Source organism: Balaenoptera physalus (genome assembly GCF_965194825.1).
Source record: "Balaenoptera physalus genome assembly, chromosome: 8".
Taxonomy (NCBI): Eukaryota; Metazoa; Chordata; class Mammalia; order Artiodactyla; family Balaenopteridae; genus Balaenoptera; species Balaenoptera physalus.
This window is the reverse complement of record NC_138887.1, coordinates 51,200,752-51,207,201: the sequence shown is the minus strand read 5'-3', so window position 1 is coordinate 51,207,201 and position 6,450 is coordinate 51,200,752.

The following is a 6,450-nucleotide window of genomic DNA, read 5'->3' as shown; positions in this document are numbered from 1 at the left end:
TCTGGCTTCTTTCTCTTAGCATGTTTTTAAGGTTCATCAATGTTGTAGCATGAATCAGTACATCATTCCTTTCCATGGCTGAGTAATATTTCATTGTATGCATACACAACTCATCAGTCGATAGACGTTTGGGTGGTCTCCACTTTTTGGCTATTGTGAATATTGCTATTAGCATTCACGTACATTTTTTGTATGGACATATGTTTTCACTTTTCTTGGGTATATATTCAATATCTAAGAGTGGAATGGCTGGGACTTATGGTAACTATGTTTAACTTTTTGAGGAACTGTGGCTATACCATTTTACATTCCCATCAGTAAAATTTCTCCACATTCTGACCAACACTTACTTTTGCTAAAAACATTTTTAACTGAAGTATAGTTGATTTACAATGTTGGGTTAGCTTCTGGTGTACAGCAAAGTGATTCAGATATATATTCAGATAGATATATTCTTTTACATATTCTTTCCCATTATAGTTTATTATAAGATATTGAATATAGTTCCCTGTGCTATACAGTAGGACCTTGTTGTTTATTTAATATAGTAGTTTGTATCTGCTAATCCCAAACTCCTAATTTATCCCTCCCCTCCTTCCCCTTTGGTAACCATAAGTTTGTTTTCTGTAAGTCTGTTTCTGCTTTGTAAATAATTTCATTTTTAACATATTTTAGATTCCACATATAAGTGATATCTTATGATATGTGTTTTCCTGTCTGACTTACTTCACTTATGATAATCTCTAAGTCCTTCCATGTTGCTGCAAATGGCATTATTGCATTCTTTTTATTGCTGAGTAGTATTCCATTATGTATATGTACCACATCTTCTTTATCCATTCATCTATTGATGGACACTTAGGTTGCTTCCATGCCTTGGCTATTGTAAATAGTGCTTCAGTGAACACTGGGGTGCATGTATCTTTTTGAATTATGGTTTTCTCCAGATATATGCCCAAGAATGGGATTGCTGGATCATATGGTAGTTCTATTTTTAGTTTTTTAAGGAACCTCGATACTGTTCTCCATAGTGGCTGTATCAATTTACATTCCCGCCAACAGTGTAGGAGGGTTCTCTTCTCTCCACATCCTCTCCAGCATTTATTATTTGTAGACTTTTTAACAATGGCCATTCTGACCTATGTGAGGTGATACTTCACTGTGATTTTCATTTGCATTTCTCTAATAGTGATGTTGAGCATCTTTTCATGGGCCTGTTGGTCATCTGTATGTCTCCTTTGGAGAAATGTCTTTTAGGTCTTCTGCCCATTTTTTGACTGGGTTGTTTGTTTGTTTTAGTGATTAAGTTTATTTATTTTCAGCTGCATTGGGTCTTTGTTGCTGCTCGCGGGCTTTCTCTAGTTACAGCGTGTGGGCTTCTCATTGCAGTGGCTTCTCTTGTTGCAGAGCACAGGCTCTAGGCACTCAGGCTTCGGTAGTTGCAACACATGGGCTCAGCAGTTACAGCACATGGGCCCTAGAGCATGTGGGCTTAAGTAGTTGTGGCATGTGTGCTCAGTAGTTGTGGCACACGGGCTTAGTTGCTCTGAGGCATGTAGGATCTTCCTGGACCAGGATCGAACCTGTGTCCCCTGCATTGGCAGGCAGATTCTTAACCACTGTGCCACTGGGGAAGTCCCTGTTTGGGTTTTTTTATGTTGAGCTGTATGAGCTCTTTGTATAGATTGGAAATTAGTCCCTTGTCGGTCACATCATTTGCAAATATTTCCTCCCAGTCCGCCAGTTGTCTTTTCATTTTCTTTACGTTTTCCTTTGCTGTGCAAAAGCTTATAAGTTTGATTAGGTCCCATTTGTTTATTTTTGCTTTTATTTCTGTTGCCTTGGGATACTGACCTAAGAAAACATTGCTACAATTTATGTCAGAGAATGTTTTGCCAATGTTGTAATCTAGTGTCAAGTCTTATATTTGAGTCTTTAAACCATTTTGACTTTATTTTTGTGTAGGAGTGAGGGAGTATTTTAACTTCATTGATTGACATACAGCTGTCCAGCTTTCCCCAACACCACTTGCTGAAGAGACAGTCTTTTCTCCATTATATATTCTTGCCCCCTTTGTCTTAGATTAGGTGACCATAGGTGTGTGATTTTATTTCTGTGCTCTCTAATCTTCCCATTGATCCATATATGTTTCTGTGCCAGTATCATGCTGTTTTGATTACTGTAGCTTTGTAGTATGTGTGAAGTTTGGAGGGTTATGCGTCCAGCTTTGTTCTTTTTCCTCAGGATTGCTTTGGCAATTCTGGGTCTTTTATGGGTCCATACAAATTTTAGGATTATTTGTTCTAGTTTTGGGAAAAATGTCATGGGTAATTTGATAAGGATCACATTAAGTCTGTAGATTGGTTTGGGTAGCGTGGCCGTTTTAACAACATTAATTCTTCCAATCCAAGAGCATGAGATATCTTGCCGTTTGTTTAAATGACCTAAAATTTCCTTTATCAGTGTTTTATAGTTCTCAGCATATATGTCTTTCACCTCCTTGGTCAGGTTTGTTCTAAAGTTTTTTATTTTCTTGATGCAATTTTAAGAGGGATTTAAAAAAATTTTTTCCCTTTCTGACATTTCATCATTAGTGTAAAAAAAATGCAACAGATATCTGTATGTTATTCTTGTATCCTGCTACTTTGCTGAATTTATCAGTTCTAGTAGTTTTTGTGTAGAGTCTTTAGAATTTTCTACAGTGTATCATTTTATCTGCATATAATGACAATTTTACCTCTTCCCTTCCTATTTGGATCCCTTTCATTTCTTTTCCTTGTCTGACTGCTGTAGCTAGGACTGCCAATACTATGCTGAAAAGTGGTGAGACTGGGCATCCTTGTCTTGTTCCAGATTTTAGTGGGATGGCTTTCAGCTTTTCACTGTTGTGCATTACGCTGGCTGTGGGTTTGTCATAAATAGGTTTTATGATGTTGAGATATGTTCCCTCTCTACCCACTTTGATGAGTTTTTATCACCAATGGATGTTGAATTTTATCGAACGCTTTTCTTGCATCTATTGATATGATCACATGGTTTTTGTCTTTTCTTTTCTTGATGTTCTTTTCTTTAGTATCACATTGATTGTGTATGTTGAACCATCCTTATGACCCTGGGATGAATACAACTTGACTGTGGTTTATGATGTTTTTTATGTGTTGTTGGATTTGGTCCGCTAATATATTGTTGAAGAATTTTACATCTATACTCATCAAAGATATTGGTCTTTAATTTTCTTTTCTGGTAATGGCTTTGTCTGGTTTTGGTATCAGGGTGATGGTGTCTTCCTAGAATGATTTTGGGAATGTATTTTGGGAATGTTCCTTCCTCTTTAATCTTTTGGAAGAGTTTGAGAAGGATCAGTGTAAGTTCTTCTTTGAATGTTTGGTAGATTTCCCCAGTGAAGCCATCCAGTCCTAGACTTTTGTTTGTTGGGAGGTTTTATTTGCTTGTTTGCTTTGTTTTTTAAATTACAGATTCTACTTCACGTATCAGTTTGTTCAAATTATCTATTTCTTCTTGATTCAGTTTTTTGTGGGTTGAATGTTTCTAGAAACTTGTCCATTTCTTCCAGTTATCCAATTTTGTTAGCATATAATTTTATATAATATTCATAGTATTCTCTCGTAATTTTTTTTTTTGTATTTCTGCAGTATCGGTGGTTATTTCTCCTCTTTCATTTCTTATTTTGTTTATTTGGGTCCTCTCTCTTTTCTTCCTGGTGAACCTAACCAGAGGTATGATTTTGTTTACCCTTTCAAAAAATCAGCTCTTGGTTTTATTGACTTTTTCTATTGTTTTTAAAAAAAATACTTACTTCCTCTCTAATCTTTATTTCCTTCCTTTTGCTAACTTTAGGTTTTGTTTGCTCTTCTTTTTCTAATTCTTTTAGGTGGTAGGTTAGGTTGTTTATTTGAAATGTTTCTATTTTTTTGAGGAAGGCTTGTCTTACTATGAACAGCCCTCGTAGGCCTGCTTTCTACTGCATCCCATAGATTTTGTATGGTTGTGTTTCCATTGTCATTTGTCTCAAAGTATTTTTTAAAATTTCCTCTTTGATTTCATTGTTGACCCATTGGTTTATTTAGTAGCATGTTGTTTAGTCTCCATATAATCATTTTTTCTCATTTCTCTTTCTGTAGTTGATTTCTAGTTTCATGCCACTGTGGTTAGAAGAGATGCTTGAAATAATTTCTATCGTCTTAAATTTGTTGAGGCTTGTTTTCTTTCCTAGTATGTGGTCTATCCTAGAGAAGGTTCCATGTGCACTTGAAAAGAATGTATATTCTAGTTTTTATGGATATAATGTACTGAAAATATCAAGTCTGACTGTTCTGTCATTTAGGATCTCTGTTGCCTTATTTTCTGTCTGGACGATCTATTGATGTCAGTGGGGTATTAAAGTCTTCTACTATTGTATTCCCATCAATTTCTCTCTTTATGCCTGTTAGTATTTGTTTTATGTATTTAGGTGCTCTTGTAAATGCTAACAAGTGTAATATTCTCTTCTTGTATTGATCATTTTATCATTATATAGTGTCCTTTCTTTATCTTTCTTTGTAGCCTTTGTTTTATAGTCTATTTTGTCTGATATGATTATTGCTACCACTGCTTTCATTTCCATTTGCATGAAGTATCTTTTTCCATCCCCTCACTTTCAGTTTGTGTATGTCCTTCGCCCTAATGTGGGTCTCTTGTAGGCAGCATATTGTATGCTCTTGTTTTATCATCTAATCTGCCACTCTGTCTTTTGCTTGGAGCATTTACTCTATTGACATTTAAGGTAGCTATTTATAGACATGTATTTATTGCCATTTTAAACCTAGTTTTCCAGTTGATTTTGTATTTCTTCTTTCTTCCTTTTTGTTTTTCCTTTTGTGGTTTGATGGTTTTCTTTTTTTATATTATGCCTGAGTTCTCCTGTTTTTGGTTTTTGTGAATCTATTGTATGTTTTTGATTTGTGGTTACCCAGCTTTTCAAGTATGTTAACCCATTACTATATCTACTTGCTTTAGACTTGTAATCATATAGGATCAAACACATTCTAAAAAAAAACACTACTCTGGGTAGAGTATCCTAGGTTGCAGGTTTTTCCTTTTCAGGACTTTGAATGTATCTTGAGACTCCCTTCTGACCTGCAATGTTTCTTTACAGAAACTAGCTGATAGCCTTAAGGTGGTTCCCTTTTAACTAGCTCTTTTTCTCTTGCTGCCTTTAGAATCCTCTCTTTAACTTTTGCCATTTTAATTATATGTCTTGGTGTAGGTCTGTTTGGGTTCATCTTGTTTGAAACCCTCTGTGCTTCCTGTACCTGGATATCTCTTTAATTTTGAGAAGTTTTCAGCCGTAATTTCTTCAAATACATTTTCCATTCCTGTTTCTCTTCCTTCTCCTTCTGGCATCCCAATTATGTGTAGATTGGAAGACTTCATATTATCCCATAGGCCTCATATATTGCTTTCATTTTTTTTCATTTGTCTGCTGTTCTGATTTCCATTATTGTATCTTTCAGATCACATATTAATTCTTCTGCATTATTAAGTTTGCTATTCATTGCCTTTAGCTCAGCTTTCATCTTGGCAAATGAGTTTTCTAATTTTAATGGGCTCCTCTTTATAGTTTCTAGTTCTAGTGCATTTCTATTGATAGCCTTTAATTTCTTCAGTATTTTTATTACCTCCTTTTTAAATTCAGGATCTGGTAGACTGGAGAGGTCTGTTTATTATTTCTTTCCGGGGCTTTCTCTTGTTCTTTTATTGGGAGTGGCTCCTCTGCTTCTTCATTTTACTTATATTTCTCTGTGAATTTAGGAGAAACTTATCTACTGTGAAGGGCTGTTTTTATGTGGGAGCATCCCTGTGTAGCCTGTATAAGTCTAATAATTTTGGAGGGCTGTTTTCAGTATGGATGCCTGCCACATTCTTCCTCAGTATGTGCTGGCCATTATCCCCTTGATAGAGGGTGTGATTGGTGGTGTGGTGACCAGAGCCCTGAAAACATTTCAAACTTCTGATTAATGATTAATAGGAACTGAAGAGAGGATAAGGGGTCTAGTCTAGGCTAGAGGATTTTAATGAGCAAATTCCAAGATAAAAAGGAAAAACCTACATTAGTGTAGCACGTGAGAAGTGTTTTGAAGGCTATATGGAAGATACCATCATCAGAGGTTTCTGTATCAGATGAAAACTGTCATTGTTACTTTATTATAGGCAAGGCAAATGACCAGATCTGCCTTTTCAAAGCTACTGACATTGTGAAAAACCATGAATAAATCTAGTTTCAAGTTCAGCATACGTTTTTCTTCAAAGATGCAAATTATTTTAAAATACAACATTAACAGAAGCAGCAACTGAAGCAAAATACAATAAATATGCAGGAATTTACTTTGCTAAGCCACAAAGTATTTTTCCATGAATAGCATTAATTTAACAGCTTCCTTGGTATTTACC